At 42.8% G+C, this 16,417-nt stretch overlaps 1 protein-coding gene across 2 annotated transcripts in view; it reads left to right on the forward strand.

Moving 5' to 3' along the window:
• The first annotated feature begins 15,239 nt into the window (after positions 1-15,239).
• Positions 15,240-16,417, forward strand: part of ATP1B4 (ATPase Na+/K+ transporting family member beta 4) — a 71,732-nt gene continuing 70,554 nt past the window's right edge. For both annotated transcript variants that reach the window (XM_040323943.1, XM_040323942.1), the window contains exon 1: positions 15,240-15,482. The gene's annotated coding sequence lies outside the window, so the exon portion shown is untranslated. The remainder of the gene's footprint in view (positions 15,483-16,417) is intronic.

Here is a 16,417-nt window from a genome sequence, read left to right on the forward strand (position 1 = left end):
AGCTATTTTGCAAAGAAGAATGGGCAAAAATGTCTCTAGATGTGCAAAGCTGGTAGAGACACCCCAAAAAGACTTGCAGCTATAATTGCAGCGAAAGGTGGTTCTACAAAATATTGACTCAGGGGGGCTGAATACACGCCACACTTTTCACATATTTATTTGTAAAAATTGTTGAAAACATTTACTATTTTCCCTTCCACTTCACAATTATGTGCCACTTTGTGTTGGTCTATCATATAAAATCCCAATAAAACACATTTATGTTTTTGGTTGTAACATGGCAAAATATGGAATACTTTTTCAAGGCACTGTACTGCATGATGGTGAACATACTTTTTGCACCTGAAAAGCGCCTGAAAACTGCTTCCCATTCATTTCAATGGATGCTTTCCCACTGGGGCCGTGTGCTGGCGGTGCAAAAAGTCCTGCAAGCAGCATCTTTGAGGCATGTTTGGAGTGCTTTAAAAAGGACCCCAAAACTGTCCCTGTCAATTGAAGTGAATAAGAAGCGCTTCCAAAGCGCCGCAAAATGGCATTTTTTTTTTTCTTAAAAAAAAAAAGCACGCGCTAACGCCGCAAAAACGCCTGATGTTTTATGGGCAGTTTTTGAGCGCCTCAGTGTGAAAGGGGTTTTATAGTTTTATGCTAAAGTAAAATTGTGTTCTAAATGTTATGCCAAAAAGAGAACGAGCTGGCTTTATTGTTATTTATTCTGATATCATATCAGAAAAAGAAGACATGGTAATATGAAAAAGGAGGACACCCTACCCCAATCAGAATTCACTCTGCTGAAATCAACCCGGTACTAGAGAGATTATGATTGGTTGCCATGGGTTACTGAATTTAAAACATAACGAAATCCATCAATTTAACTATTTCACAAAATAGTCACATTCAAGGCATGCCATGAATAACTGTCACTGTTTTATATAAATTGTTAACCATCTGGTGTCCTAACTGGTACAGGGCTGTTTGGGGGGGGTACAGGGCAGGCTGGGGTGGTACAGGACAGGCTGGGGTGGTACAGGGCAGGCTGGGTGATACAGGGCAGGCTGGGGTGGTACAGATAAAAAAAAAAAAAAACGGGATGGTGTCACCCAGTGCGGACCGCACCCCCCGCACCCCCCTAGCCTCTGCGCTATGGTCTGCATTCTGTTGTTGTTTACATGAGCCCATTGGACCCCATCTATTTATGTGCCCTGTATGACAGTCTAAGGAGGTTCAAAAGGGAGAAGGAAGGTTGCTTGGATTTCAAGGCAATTTATACTTATCCTTGTGGTAAGTGCATCCCCGAGAGGGGTTTCCTGTGTTCACAAGGTGATATATGGGTGAAAGATGGAGTGTAAAGAAGACTTTTGCATCGCTGTCACTAATGATCTACATCTCTCTGAGCACATCTCTCTCATCTGACTCTCTATTTACTTCCTTTATGAAGATTATGACATAAAGAAGTTTGTTCATTTCAACACAAACAAAAGCGCTGCTACAATATATACTGGACACTTTTTTGTTGCTCTCTATTTATTGTTTTTATATATGGGATATGTCACAAAACTAAAAATAAAGAAATAAACACTGTGCTAGTTACCATGTCATCCCGGGAGAAAATATCAGCAGAGGGTAGTACTCTGTAAAAATGTACAACAATTTTACAAATCTTTATATATGTTACATACACAATCATTGTTTAAACACAATGACTAGTAAAAAAATGTATTGATAAATATATATATATATATATATATATATATATATATATATATATATATATATAATTCTGACCATACTGCCAATAAGGCAGCAAGACAAAATATTTTTAGAAAGATTTTATAAGTCCTTATAAAATAAGGAATACAATCTATAAGAAAGAAATTAGAAAGCACTCGATAAGGATACGCATCTGGGTGCAGGAGAGTTTAGTTCTGCTATAAGAACTATTTATAAGGCCATATGACTTAAACGGTAACTCCACTTTTGTGGGAAAAAGAAATAGCAAATAAAAAATGGCATAACAAATGAATATGCTACGCAAGACATAATGTAATTGAATGTTATTACATTTGACTTTCCTTTTCAATCTGCAGCTCTGTACATTTCTGTACAATTCAAAGCTATATGGCAATCTGCAGGTGTTCTATATTCTGTTGGTCCATAGAACTTCCTCAGAAATGGAATTTCCTGCTTGTGTGATTGGCTCACTGATATTCTCAGAAGTCTGCACTAAGCTACAAGTCAGATTTTAGCTATCCTCTGTAACAAAAATGTAATTTTTGTGAGATATTCCCAAAAATGTAACTATTCAGAATCCTGTATTTTTCTCATTAGAACACTGCAAGTGCATCGGTTGACTGACAATGAAAAAGTCATTCAGGCTCACTCTACAGACAAATTCACTCTTATTGCTTTTTCGCCAGAAAAACAAAAGGTAGGAATCTGCACCCAGAGGAGGTTGTTATTTTTTAAAAGTGGGGTTATTTGTTTTTGTTTCTAAAACACAACCGTATTTTAGCACAGCCAATATCTTGTCACAGCACCAATTAGGAGACCCACGCAGGGGTCACGGGGAAGCAGTACATTATGTAAGGTGTCAGATATTCTACAGGTACTATAGACCAGTGTTTCTCAACTCCAGTCCTCGAGGCGCCCCAACAGGTCATGTTTTCAGGATTTCCCTCAGATGAAACGGCTGTGGTAACTGCTAAGGCAGTGAAACTGATAAAATCACCTGTGAAAAATAATGGAAAGCCTGAAAACATGACCTGTTGGGGCGCCTTGAGGACTGGAGTTGAGAAACGCTGCTATAGACAAGTAACATCAAATAACTGGTATGGCTCATGCTCCAGACCTAAACCCGTAATGAAACAGCCCAGACAAAACAATGTGCACCAAAGGGCCTTCTATTTGGATCCTCAAGGGAGGCCAACAATTACCAAGTGACCCACCTAGTCGGCCGCAGTGGTAGAGGGTTTTGCCAACCATTTAGCCCACACTCTGTCATATTTTTTGGGACAGCTTTTATGTAGATTGGTGTACTTGTATAAAGGCAGCATTTTTTTTTTCCATAGAGAAATGGATGGGGGAGCCTGTTGCTTCCAATATAGGGTGATGGTTTTCCTGGCATAGAAAAGTAAAAGGCCCTACAATGCAGCAATAGTAGACAAGTATCACAAATAACTATAGTTTGCTCCTAAATCGTGGCCACAGTGGCAGCCGGAGTACCCCTAACAAATAAGACTGACCTTCTTGGGCATACTAGCCCTTGTTCTGTATCTCTCCCACTTTTCCTCTTGATGAATGGGTGGGGGCCGGTAACTGGATCCGGCTCTGCCTTCCCTATTGTTTGCTCAGCTGTACCCCCTCACTCTCAGGGGTGTCAGGAAGCTTGCCCAATTTTCCCAGGGCTCGACAGCCAGGTAGCAACATTGTAATTGTACTATGTCACCCCATCTACTGTGTTAGCAAAATAACTCACACAGAGGCCACTTGTAGTTCAACTTCTCCTTTACTGAAGAATTGCAGTATACAACAGTCACTCAGGCATTGGGGGCAAACATAGTTCAAAAGAAAAGGATTATCTTCATAAAACAGTTCCATAGGCTTGGTGAAATATCCCTTGAGCCCACATCCAGGTGGACTCCTCCAGGAGAAAGGAAGGGTAAAGTCTCAGCTTCTCTTCATGGTTCTCCTTCCCATGGCCAGCAACATACTCTCTTTCTAGACTCCTCCCCCTTATATAAGGGATCCTTCCATGCAGGAAGCACAATCACTCTCCTGCCTGCAAGCATTTAAAAGGGACACACTCTTAAATGGGCCACATAGTGGGCTCAACCCTAAACTACCTACAGAGGCATGCCAGAATTGGTAAGAAACTAACCTATCTATTTTGCTTTGTCACAGAATGCCATAATAGACAGAATGGGAGAGAAAGAGGAAGCGGGTTTCCTGGGGATCCAAAGTGTTCCTGTCTATTTGATTGCTTGTACTCCCACCGTGATCCGGTTATGTCAATAACAGAGAGTCATAATATACAGTATGTCCTATGTAAGTTAATTCTTTGATATTAAAATTATTAATGATCAATGGTATATAAAATGTATTGTATCTAATGTAAGATTATAAAATTATAGATGATTATCCCCATTTCTGTCTAAAGAAGCAGTATTCATCTGTTAAACATGTTACAGTTAGAGTCGGTTCACATAGCAGCGGCACGACTTCGGGTGCAAGTCGTCCTGAGGACGACTTCAGAGGCGATTTGCAAAACGACTTCTGTATAGAAGTCAATGCAGGTCGCCCCGAGCCGCCCCCGAAGTCGTACAGGAACCTTTTTCTAAGTCGGAGCGACTTGCGTCGCTCCTATTAGAACGGTTCCAATTGCATTAAATGGGACGCCACACGTCAGGCGGCTGAGCTACCTGTCGTGTCGCCCCAGTGTGAACCGGGTCTTACATCTACTATCCATCTGAATTTTTTTGATATATTCTGTGATAGTCATTTGATGCATGTCCTAGATTATTGAACACTCAATAGTTGGATGTTAGATGACATTCATAGGATAATATTTACAGTTACAAACACCATGCATAAGACAAATTTAGGTATATTTAGCAATAGATATTCATGTGTTGTATATCCTAGAACAAGGGCCTCCAAACGTTTTAAACCAAGGGCAAGTTTACTGTCTTTCAGGGGGGCTGAACTGTGGCCATTGGGAGTAGAAAATGTAATAGCATCAGTTGGAGTAAACTCCAAAAGTTGGTTTCACTGGTAGAAATTGTGCCCCATCATTGTTGTCATTGGTAGGAATTGTGCCCTATCGCTTGTGTCAGTGGGAGATCATTAGCGTCAATGCGAGGAATTGGGCCCCATCATTGGTATCATTGGGAATTGTGCTCCATCATTGGTAGGAATTGTGCCCCATTGTTGGTGTCATTGGGAAGAGTTGTGCCCCTACGTTGGTGTCGGTGAATAACATGTGCCTCAAGGGCCGGATAGAAGCAAGCAAAGGGCCGCATCTGGCCCCCGAGCCGCAGTTTAGAGACTGCTGTCCTAGAATATAAGACACTGCATAGCTGGATGGTAGATGGCATCCGTAAGGGAATATTCTTTTGTAACTGAAATATTGTTCTTTTCAAATATTTAGCTTTTATTAAAAGACTTTTTAAGAGTGAATAGTTGAATGACTGGATATTGCAATGAATATAACATGCTGACACCATAAAACCCCCATCTATGTTTTATAATAGAGGACTTGTTAAAGCTGTGTATGAGTTTATTCACTTTTCACTTTTGTTTTGTGAATGAGTAGGGGGACTATGTATCACTTACTCATTCACATTGGGGGGCGGTAGCTGGGGATATTGTTAAAGAGTATTTCAGATGATTCACATTGAGGGATGGTATTTGGGGATATTGTAAAAGAGTACTTCCAGATTCCGAAAAAGCCTCTAGCCCATAGACCCCCACAACCCCCGGGCCAGGGTTGTAGGTAAAAGGCCACCATGTTTAAGGCATGTGGCCTGGTATGGCTACATGCTCGAATGGCTGCATGCTCGAATAAGGGACTGGTATGGATCTTTTTGAGGGAACCCAACACCAGACATGAACTGTTCCTGATTAATATTTATATCAGACCATCATCTAAGATAAGGGTCTGGAATAAATTAGAGGAATCCCTGGCTGTTTGTTTACAAAGAGAAGTAATTAGCCGTTTCACCACTTCAAAGGGGACAGCTGTACTCATAATTTGTATATCCTCTAAATTTGGCACCACAACCTATCACTTATTTGAATTTTCATTTAAAATATTTTACAGCCCTAATAGTGCTTGTTTGTGTCCTAAATTCAGTATAACAGTTTTGGAAACGGAGGATTTACTATCGGGTCGCCTTTTCTATGACTGATAAGTTTGTTTGTTAAATGGCTCCCCCTTGTGTATAAAAAAAAATATCAACACCATTTTCAACTGTTATGCTGTTTTCTAGTTCTACCCAGTTAATGTGTTGATATTGTTTATAGAAATAAAAAAAATATTTAAATACATATTTCTGCATTATCAAAAAATATTTATTCAGTTAATAATACTTTGAGAGCATTAACAAAGCAGCAAAGTAATATTGTACTGTTGCACAGGTATTTTAAAATATTTAACATTAGCATTTGCAGTATTTACAATAAATGTATGTAGAGGGCTTCTCCTGTTGGGCAGGCGCTGCTTTAAATTTAGAGGGGGTCTGAGTGTTAGTTGACTCAGACATGTGTAGTTATGACCAAATTTAGCCCCTGTTCCAGCCATGGCTGTGCTGGAAGTGATCACCAATGTTCACCTGGGGGTGTCATTACCACCCCAGGCCAAGGGTGGCAGCAGCAGAGTCAGGGTGTATTGGGTGTCCCCCTCGGCAGCCAATCAGTGGGGGTGATCATCCCGCTGTGCATGCTGGGGAGGGGTACTTAAGGGACAGACGCCAGTGGACCAAGGTCGTCGGTCTGTCGTCCCAGCCCCTCGTGGCCCACCTGGCCGGGGGTGCGTGCTCCTGAAATCCTGGCTCCGGGGACCACGTTGGTCCAGGGTTGTGATCTATCTAAGTAGGCCCAGTAGTCAGGACCTATCCTGGAGAGGACCATGCAAGAGGCTGGTATCTTGGGAGAAGGCCTGGAAACTTAATCGAAGAATGAACCATACACTGAGAGGCTTGATGGTGATCGCCTGTCAGATCTGAGTTCTACAGAAGTGAATCTGGAGAGATCCGGGTGCTGAATCCTGTGTTAGGGGATTCTGGACTGAAAGTGTCTCCTCATAAGGGAAGGTCTGTGGCAGAGACTGTACTTTATTCTGTGCGCCATTCCGGCTGCTAGGCCAGTGAGAGGGAGCTATCCGGGTGAGCAATACCCACTCTGGCTAGAGTGGCGACGAGAACTGTTTGCTGGGAGCAGGAGTGTTTCCTATTTGAGATTATGCACCTGAACCAATTCACCCTTCCACCCCTCCACCAATTTCTTCTCTTCTAACCAAGTTCTGCAAATAAATATAAGAAAAGGAAGTGTAAAGTGTGGACATTGAACTTTTTCAACTCTCTTCTACTACCCTGACGGCGAGAAAATAGAGGTAATGTGCAGCCCGAAATATTCAGCAGCTCCTCCGGGGGTAGTGCTACATGTATTAGTAAATTTCTTTTACTACTACATCTGTTTGCATAGATAGATGCTTTTTGTGGATCCACAAGACATTTTAACAGTAAAATCTGTGGACACACACACAACACTTCACAAACGATTCTTAGGTGGTTTTTCATTGCCTCCAATTTAAAACACATGTGCCAGTAAGATTCACCTGCAGTGAATATTTGGTGAATGTCACACTCACTGCTTTATAAATATTCCCCCTGGAGTAGATCCAAACCCAAACACTAAAATCTCATGATTCTCATCAATCTCTCCAGGGCTCCAGACCTTTTATCACCTCCCCAGCCACCTTCTGGACACTCCCCTTCAGGGATTAGCTAATGCATGATAAATATTCAGGCTGGTCATTTGCCTCTCCCAGCCCCATATTCTGGTAACTTCTTCCAGAAACAGGGGGGAGCAGTCAAACTCCCAGCCTGTGAAACCCTGAACGGACCAGAGTAAACAATCACTGTTCCCCTGACTACAGAAGGAGCCAAAAAGCTTTCTTAGAATCCTACATTAGGAGGGTACTACACTCACATAAGCTTAAAATGTAATTTTTTATAGCCATTTTAATCTTTACTATTCTCTTTAAAAATACTTGGTGATCCTGCCATGAAAGTGCACTTGGAAGTGCAATCACTGTAAATCTGAGGGGTAGATCTGAAATGAGGGGAAGCTCTGCTGATTTTATTATCCAATCATGTGCAAGCTAAATTGCTGTTATTTATTTTTCTTGCATGTCCCCCTCGGATCTACAGTAACTGCACTTCCAAGTGCACTTTCAGTGCAATTTAAGGTGCAATTTGCACTTGTAGTGTAGTGCAAAGTGGATTTGCCTTTACTAAATAACCCCCTCTGTGTATAATACCATGCATAAAAGTACATAATATAACATTTGTGAACAAATTAAAAAAAAAAATGTGAACAAATTAAGCGTTGTATGAATAATAATATAGCATCCCCTTTTTAAAAACGATCACACCTCTATTTGCTGCATAGGGCATACAGAACACCTTCCAAACTTCATAAATGGGGAATGTGTGATACACCCCTCTGTCTGTCCAAAGTGTGTGAGGCCCGTACACACGAGAGGATCTATCCGCTGGTATTTATCCACAGATCAGTTCCAGCGGATAGATCCTGTGGTGTGTACGGCCCAGCGGATATTTCTCCGCTGATTTTTTTCGGGCCGATGGATTTCCAGCGGATAAAAATTTCTTCGCATGCTAAGAAATCCATCCGCTGGAATCCTGTCCATCGGATTGATCCGGTGGTCTGTACAGACTCACCGGATCAATCCATCCGATTCCCTCCCTTGCATGCGTCGTAATGATTCGACGCATGCGTGGAAGTCTTTATCTTACAGCGTCGCGCACGTCGCCGCGTCATCATCGCGGCGACGGCGCGGCCACGTCACCGCGGATGTGTTCCGCGCGGATTTCGATCTGATGGTTAGTACAACCATCAGATCCAAATCCGCCAGAGGATTTATCCGCGGGAACGGTCCGGAGGACCGTTCCCAGCGGATAATCCTCTCGTGTGTACGGGGCCTGAGGGATCATGGAGACCTCATACACATGCTCTGGAAATGTCCAAAACGTTTTCGTTACTGGAAGGAAATCCTTGACGTGATATCTCAGGTCTTTGCCTTTGTCATACCGAGAGATCCAACGGTGTGCCTGCTGGGTGCCCTGGATGAGGAGACATTAACCCCTTCTACTCAAACTGCAATCCTTCGTCTATTTTATGTCGCACAGAAGCTGATTGCTCAACTTTGGATCACTCCCAGGGTTCCCACTAGGCAACAATGGATTGACCAGGTAAATAAATTATTAATCAGAGAAAAACTGACATACCAACATAGAAACGCACCGCAAAATTTTTATACAATGTGGCGGGCCTGGTTGGATGTTCCGGGGTTGGCACCCCATCAGTTGGTCAAGGACATACTCCTACAAGGATAGTACTTGGGCAGAGGTGGTTTTAGGGAATGATTAGTTTGGTTGCTATATAATTTATGGAGGACGTATGGTGGCCCTGCTGGGTCGGGCGGATTGTTTGGATGATACAAGTTCCCAGGGCACTGGGGCTGGGTATGGTGTGATACTACATTTCAAGTGTTTTACTTATTTCTGTTTTGTTTTTATATCTTTTTTTTTTTCTTTTATTTCTATGTTAACCAAAGTTATTTGGTTATTTTGACTACATTTTTTCTAATTTCCTGATGTATTTTTTTGTACTGACACTCATGGCACACAACTCTTTTCTGTTTGGGTGATTCTGTATTGGTTAGCAAATTATTTTGTGTGGACAAATTGTGTCTCTCTATCAATGCATTATCTTGTATACTATGTATTTACACTATGAAAAAACAAATAAAAACATTTTCCGAGTTAAAAAAAAATAATATAGCATCCCCGAAGTGAAAATATTATAGTCCACCATTATAGTGAATAAATTATTCCTCCAAACAATCCTTGTATTATGATAAAATAAAGTTCTGTTAAAACCAGGTCTTGTTGTATTTTTTAAATTTCCACCTGTAGCACTACCCCTGAAGGAGCTGCTGGTTTGTTTTGGGTGGCACGTTACCTCTATTCCTTCGCTGTCTAGGGTATACGATGAGAGTTGAGAAGAACTGCAATGTCCACACTTTAGGTGTCTTTTTCTGTGCTTGGGGTAAAATAATAAAAGTATTAGTTGAAGAGGTGGGAAGGTAATAGGTAGTAGGTTCAGGTGTATAACTTTGTTCGGAAACAATCCGGCTTCCTGCAATGTAACTTTCGTCGCCACTCTAGCCAGTGTGGGTATTGTGCACCTAGATAGGCCTCTATCACCAGCCTAGTAGCCAGGATGTCACACGGAAACTTTAGCAAAGTCTCTGCCACAGACCTTCCCAAAGGTGGAGATATATTCGGTCCAGAATCCTTCTCAACACAGGATTAAGCACCCGGATCTCTCTTGAATAAACTTGTGAATTCAGAACTGACAGGCGACCATCATTCAGCCCTTCAGTAATGGTGCGTCCTTCGATGAAGTTCAAGGCCTCTCCTGAGATACCAACCTCATGCTCGGTGCTCTCCAAGACAGGTTCTTCATCGGGTGGCTTCCTCCCTCAGGACGGATAGCACAGGACCACTCTGTGGTTTTAGACCCAGTCTTACTACCAGGCCTACCTAGTAGATCACAACCCCGGACCAACATGGTCCCGGAGCCAGGAACACTTGAACACGCACCCCCAGCCATGAGTCCTACACACGGGGGTTGTTGGGACGAAAGACCAGCGATCGACGACTGACGACCCAGAGCTAATGACGTCTGTCCCTTAGGTACTCTTCCCCAGCATGCACAGCGAGGCAATCAACCCCCACTAATTGGCTGCCAAAGGGGAACACCCAAAACACCTTGACCCGACTGCTGCCACCCTTGGCCTGGGGTGGTAACGACACCCCAGACAACAATAGTGGTCACTCACAGTACAGCCATGGCTGGAACAGAGGCCCAAATTTGGTAAAACAATACAGTCTGAGGTAATTAAGTCTCTGACCACCCTCTAAATTTAAGGCAGCGCCATCTATGAAAGTAGCAGGGCGCTACACACCATCAAAGAAAAGTGCTGCACCTGAAATGTCCTCTTAGCCAACACCACTTTGTGCTCACCTAATGTCAAGCTGCATGGCTTGATGAGAAGCTGTCATCCAAACTACTGAGCCTTCAACCTTCACCAAATACCAGGTTGATTATAAGATTCAGTGCTTTAGAAAACGAAATGATAGGGAAATGATACGGTTAGATCTACTTTAACAGCAGCATGCTAGTAGCAGTGGCATGTAATAATAGACATTAAATGAGCATCAGTTAGCTTTCAACAATCTAATTATACTATTCAGCTGAAACCTGAAGGCAGATTGGCTGCATAAGGATTACCGCATACAACTGCTTTAACTCAGTTATGAAATAAATCCAAAACAGTTTTTCATTGGCTCACTGCCATTTGTTTTGCATTGCAAATCACCATTCTTCAACCTTCTAGAAAAGCTTGCACAAGTTGTTACAATCATTTATGTACTTTCCGTGTATACTGTTGTTTCACTGCTCATCTAATTTCTGTTGGAATGTACATCCTGAATGTACCAACAGCCCATATTAATGGCCTAAGACCTCGTTCACACGGGCATACTTACACCCGTGCAAGGGCCATGTTTGCCCGCACTGGGATGCACATGTGTTCTGTGCATCCCCATGTAGGCACACCATCTAATGTCAATTGGGATAGAGGAGCTGCACAGACACAGCCACTGCTCCCAATTTGACATTTTGACGGGCACCCACACAGATGTCAAATTGGATGTAGTGGCTGTTTCCTTGCAGCAGCTTCATCCCATTGGCATACATGGGACTGCCTGCACATGAATGCACAGAACACCTGTACATTCCCATGCAGGCAAACGTGACCTTTGCAAGGGTGTACGTTTAGGTCAGGGCTCAAAATGTCAAGTCCTGAGCTACCAGCCAGGCCTTAAGAGTTACATGCCACCAGTTACCCCACCAATCCCTTATCCTGCCCGCCCCTAATTCCGCCCTTAAACACACCCTCATAAACTATCTGATGAAATGTTAAATGTTTTGTGCAAAATTAAGTTACAAAAATAAATATTAACAACAACTATCAGTGCAGCCTCATCAGTGCTCATCAATGCAGCCTGTCAGTGCCCCTCAGTGCAGCATTATTAGTTCAGCTTATCAGTGCCGCCCCATCAGTGCCACCTCATCAGTGCCCATTAGTGCAGCCTATCAGTGCCCATCAGTACAACCTCATCAGTGCTCATCAATGCAGCCCGAGGGCTTTCACACTGAGGCGATGTGCTGGCAGGAGAGAAAAAAATCTCCTGCAAGCAGAATCTTTGGAGCGGTGAGAGGAGCGATGTGTATACCGCTTCTTCACTGCTCCTTCCCATTTAAAACAATGGGAAACCGCGGTAATACCACCCGCAATGAGCCTCTGCAGAGGCGCATTGCGAGCGGTATTAACCCTTTTTCGGCCGCTAGCGGGGTTAATACCGCACCGCTAGCAGCCGAATTCCTCGGCAATTCCAACGGTATAGTGACGCTATTTTTAGCGGCGCTATACCACCACCGCACCTCCACTGTTAAAGGGGCCTTTGGTTGGCCACAATAAAAGGCCACTCTAAAATGTGCAGTTTTATCACACCGCACAATGCCACAGATGTCGCAAGTTTTGAGAGAGCGTGCAATTGGCATGCTGACTGCAGGAACGACCACCAGAGCTGTTGCCCTTGAATTGAATGTTAACTTCTCTACCATAAGCCGTCTCCAAAGGCGTTTGAGAGTATTTGGCAATACATCCAACGGCCTCACAACCACAGACCATGTGTATCCATACCAGCAAAGGAGAAGTGCTCAATAACACAGATTTAGACAGCATTGTGAACAATATTTGAGAGAAATAGGCCTTTTGTGTACATAGAAAAAGTCTCAGATCTTTAACCAATTGGCGTCCACGCTATAGTCGAATGACGGGCACAGCGCGGACCCCAATTGACAGGAGGCCGTCAATAGACATCCTACCCTTCGCGCGCGGCGCGCTGTGATCACAGAGTCACTGAGACTCGGGTGATCACAGATCCGTGTAAGGGGCCGGTCCTGGCCCCTTACCGCGTGAACAGCTATCAGCCAATGACAGCTGATCACGTGATGTAAACAAAGTATCGGTAATAATTTTTTTCTCACGCTGAGGGGGAGGTGGTTTTAAGCACGTGAGGCTTTAATAGGCTTCAAAAAAGGGTGGGCTGGGGGCGCAGAGCACTGCGCTCCGAGCCCACCCATTTGTGTGAGAATAGCAAATTAATATTCGCTATTCTCACACTAATCCTCCTTCTGTCCAATCGGGAAGCGGGTCGTGAGACCCGTCACCTGATTGGCTGAAGTGACAGGCGATCCTATTAGACACCTGGGGGGGTGGTTGTTTGTTTGACAATATTTTATGTTGCACTGTATTTGCGCAGCAATGTTTCAAACAAAATTTTTGGGGAAAAAATAAATTTTCATGAATTTAAAAAAAAAACAGTAAAGTTAGCCCAATGTTTTTTGTATAATGTGAAAGCTGATGTTATGCAGAGAAAATGTATACCTAACATGTCATGCTTCAAAAATGCGCATGCTTGTGAAATGGCAAAAAACTACAGTATTTAAAAATCCCCATTGGCGACGCTTTAATTTTTTTTACAGGTTACCTGTTTAGTGTTCCAGAGGAGGTATATACAATTATTGTTCTTTCTCTAACGATCACAGTGATACCTCACACGTTTACGTATGCGTTCCCTTTAGCGTGCAAGCTTGGAGGGATGGGGTGCTTTCAATTTTTTTTTACTTTTTCTAATTAAAAAAAGGTGTCCCTTTAAGGCCGTTAGACGAAAGTGACGTCAGACATCGCTCCGGTCCTCCAAGGGCATAGAGTTGAGTGGGGGCCATCTTGCCCTCATTTGACTTTCTGCCCATCTCGCCATGGGATCAGATTGTTTCCCCCCCCTACCGACGGCACCGGTAAGTGGGGGAAATGACTGGGAAGTGGCGGGGGGAGCACTTTCCCGCTACCCATAAAAGATTGATTCTGCAGCGAAACTGCCACCGGGACCCATTTTTATGTGAAAGGGGATCGCCAGCTGTTTAAAAAAACATTGGGGTTATGGCAGCCGCTATAAAACATTAAAGTAAAGTTGTATATATACAGTGGGCAGTTGTCCACGGCACTGTTAAAAAAAAATGCTTATTGCATCATAACTCCCACATTTTTATCTTTTTGTTCCTCAAATGGAATCATATTCTTACGTCCTTCACCTCTTTTTTTGTTTGATGAATATCGTAATAAAAATATATTACCATATATACTCGAGTATAAGCCGACCCGAATACAAGAGGCACCTAATTTTACCACAAAAAAACTGGGAAAACTTATTGACTCGAGTATAAGCCTAGGGTGTCCATCTGCATGCCTCACTGTGCCTCACTTTGCCTCACTGTGTCCATGTGCATGCCTCACTGTGCTCATGCCTCACTGTGCCCATGCCTCACTGTGTCCAAGATTATACTGACGTTTAACATGGGAGTCTATAGAAGGGGTGCCCGGCTTTGAAAAATCGGTGCTACCCAGCCGTAGGTCCCCCAGACAACAAACTTTGCATACTTGTAGAGGAGAAATGGGGCTACATTTGTGCCAAGTTCTGGGTCCAGGAGACCTACAACCGGCTGGTACCGGGTTGCCAAATTCACCGGAGAAATTACCATTTAACATGGGAGTCTATGGGGTGCCCGGCTTTGAAAAATCGGTGCTCCCTGGCCGTAGGTCCCTCGGACAACAACCTTTGCACACTTGCAGAGGAAGAGTGGAGATACATGTGTGCCAAGATTGGGGTCCAGGGGACCTATGGCCGGCCGGTACCGGGTCCCCAAATTCTGGGAGATCAGGCGCAAAAAGGTGACTCGATAATAAGCCAGGGGGGCATTTTCAGCACAAAAAAAATTGCTGAAAAACTCGGCTTGTACTCTAGTATATATGGTACTTATCATTTTTATACAGTGTTTGATAAACCTTTCATTCTTCCTCTAAATGATTGTGCTTGTTGTTTTGAAAGGCAGGTATAAAGAAAAAAAGAGGCAATTGAGAAAATAGTATTTGTGGATTTAACCAACTATTTTTGGCATATTGCTTTTCGTGGTTGGCATAACAGGAGTGTAAGAAGAATATGTCCTCTGCCCACATTCTCTACTTTGTGCTCTGTCCATCTTTCTCATGTCAGAAAGTTGAGAGGTATGATTACATAGGGCATTCAAAGTGCCGCTCCATATCATGTGTAACCTTTACCAAGTAGAGTTTTTAATACTGAACCTGATTAAACCTGTACTAGCTAGCAGAAGTTCAAATTTCTGTCCCAGTCTCACCCTAAACAGCGATATCAGTGCCAGCCCAGTTAATTCATTTCTGTCTGGGAAATGACAGGTCAAACAACTCTTTTTCTGTCAAGGGTTGATGTGTCGAGATAAAAATAGTGACAATTTTTGAACTGACTGCCAGCGTGGGACCCTTTGATTGACAGGAACATGTTGCATGTTCTCCAGGATCAGGTCTTCTAGGTGAATGCCCATTTCACAGTCTCTGTCTACAACATTCGGATTGTGTTCTTCTCCTTTGGAACTCTTCATTCCAGATTGATGTTAGAAAAGATATGATATTTTCTATTGCCATTTGACACCATTCAAATTCACTATTCCAGCCTCTGTCAAGAACACAATATAAGGTAACAATTATGTGCTTAATGTGCAGAATTTATATCTAAAACATTATCACTTTTTCAACAATTCTTTAGAACATATGCTAGTAATGTTAACTACGCTATTGAAGAATTTCTCAACCAGGGTTCCTCTCTAGGATGCAAGAAGATTCCATGAGCAATGTTGGATGAATCTCCTTTCTATACTAACCAGCAATGCAACAGAGCATATTTACACTGACATCTAATATCAGGGGACGCCACATTTTTGTGCTGTCTGCATTTCTTTTCTGTTATTATTATTCATTTCATTTCTAGATTATTACTGCATATATTGCTGTATAGTGAAGGAGGGTGTAAACATTGGGGCTGATTTAGTAAAACTGGAGAGTGAAAAATCTGGTGCAATTCTACATTGAAACCAATCCACTTCCAGTTTTTGTTTTTGTCAAAGCTTAATTGAACAAGCTGAAGTTAAAAGCTGATTGGCTGCCATGCACAGCTGCACCAGATTTTGCACTCTCCAGTTTAATAAATCAACCCAATTGTGTATCAAATATGCTAGGTTTGTTATGTTATTCATTCTTATTATAAAATGTTCTACAATTTAGTGATTATGCTAATATACCGCAAACTGATGGCATTACAGGCATACCCCACTTTTAAGTACAGAATGGGGTTTATTTACTATCGCTGGAGAGTGCAAAATTAGGCTCACTTCTGCATAGAAGCCAATGAGCTTCCAGTTTTTATTACCAAAGCTTAATTTAACAAGCTAGGGTTTCTATGCAGAAGTGAGCCTGATTTTGCACTCTCCAGCGATAGTAAATAAACCCCATTGTGTACTTAACCACTTACCCCCCGGAACATATTGCTGCCTAAAGACCAGAGTACTTTTTGCGATTCGGGACTGCGTCGCTTTAACAGACAATTGCGCGGTCGTGCGACGTGGCTCCCAAACA

Source organism: Rana temporaria, chromosome 9, assembly GCF_905171775.1.
Source record: "Rana temporaria chromosome 9, aRanTem1.1, whole genome shotgun sequence".
NCBI classification, from domain to species: Eukaryota; Metazoa; Chordata; class Amphibia; order Anura; family Ranidae; genus Rana; species Rana temporaria.